We start from the raw sequence: 1,734 nt of genomic DNA on the forward strand, positions 1-1,734 counted from the left end.
CTCTCCCCACTTGGCAACTTATACCTGTTCGTTTTTACTTATTCATTTGCGATCGATTGGAGAGAGAGAGAGAGAGAGAGAGAGAGAGAGAGAGAGAGAGAGAGAGAGAGAGAGAGAGAGAGAGAGAGAGAGAGAGAGAGAGAGAGAGAGAGAGTTACAAAAATTCGAAACGTCTCGTAACTTCGTATTGCATTTCATCCCTCAAATCTCTCTCTCTCTCTCTCTCTCTCTCTCTCTCTCTCAGCAACAAGTACAGACAGCGTGGCTACGGGAACCAGAGGAACTTAATCAACAAAACACCGCCACCACAGTAAGGCAATTTTCTAACTCACATTTGCAAGACGAGAGGGAGTCATTATAAACTTCCCCACGCTCCCTAACTACCACTAGCGCCGCCCGAGCACCCTCTAGTGGCAGGGAAGTGTATTATAACCCGCGGTCCTTCCTCACCATTAAGAAGGGGCGGAATGTCCATGAGGGGAGATATTTAGATGGGGAAAAAGAAAAAAAAGTGAATAAGGGAATGTTTAAGGAGAAAACAGAAGGGAAATGTCCAGAGAGGGTTATGAGCAAGGGGAGGATCAGGTTCACGGGATGATGTGCCAAAAGGGAGGTGTCCATGGAAATATAAGAAAATATTCGTTAGGGAGTCTAAAAAATGGTTTTGAGTGAAGTGAAAGCAATGTAAAGCAAATATGACTTTAATTAAGACAAGGAAAAGAAAACTACTCAAAAGATACACACACACACACACACACACACACACACACACACACACACACACACACACACACACACACACACACACACACACACACACACACACACACACACACACAGGTATATGCTTAAAATACTACACTGAACACCCCTTACTCTTAACAACTCACTAAACATTGTTAACGATTGAACATAAAACTACACAAATAAGAAAAATAAATAAAAAGAATCCCAGTTTAAGAGCACAATACGTAGAAGAAGCTGCTGGACACATCACGGTGTAGCGAGAACACAACATAACATAACATAGCACAACAGCCTGGATGTCACGGTGATATTTATACCCTTGATGCGACAAATACCTCGTTTACTGCACACAGGACATCAGTGAGCGCCTGGTAACACAACGCCTCACAACACAACTCCGCGTATGCCCGGCTGCGTCAGTCCTTGTGGCCCAGAACGCGACTCATAGAAAATAACAATTGTGACTCTTGTTATTGTGAATGTGTATGTGTGCGAGGAAGGTTTTAGAGTTGATTGGAGCTGTGTATTGTCAGAAGTTATGTATAGTTGCTTTAAATGTGTGAGGCAAAATACATAGGCAGTGGAAATTAATCACCGGCGCTGTGTTGAAAGATATGTTAGGTTTTCTAGCTCTAAATGCGAGACAAAAACATATATGCTGTTATCATTAATCATTGGTGTTGTGTGTTGTAAGAAGCAAAGTGTATGTTAGTTTTTATAGCTCTGAATGTGAATGAGCACAATATATACACTGGTGTCATCAATCATTGCAGCTGGAATGTAAAAAAGCAGGGTTATTCTTCCTGTCCTTAATACGAGTGTCTGTTTCCCCATACCTTTAATAATGGTTTTAAATATTGCAGTCCCATATGATCATAAAAGAGACTGCAGGAGAAGAATATCAGTGACGAAATGAACACTGTAATAATTGTTTTTGTGTTAGAAGCCACGTCAGTATTTTGCAGTCCTTAATCCAGGTGAGAAAAT

The sequence above is a fragment of the Portunus trituberculatus genome, chromosome 46, assembly GCF_017591435.1.
Source record: "Portunus trituberculatus isolate SZX2019 chromosome 46, ASM1759143v1, whole genome shotgun sequence".
NCBI classification, from domain to species: Eukaryota; Metazoa; Arthropoda; class Malacostraca; order Decapoda; family Portunidae; genus Portunus; species Portunus trituberculatus.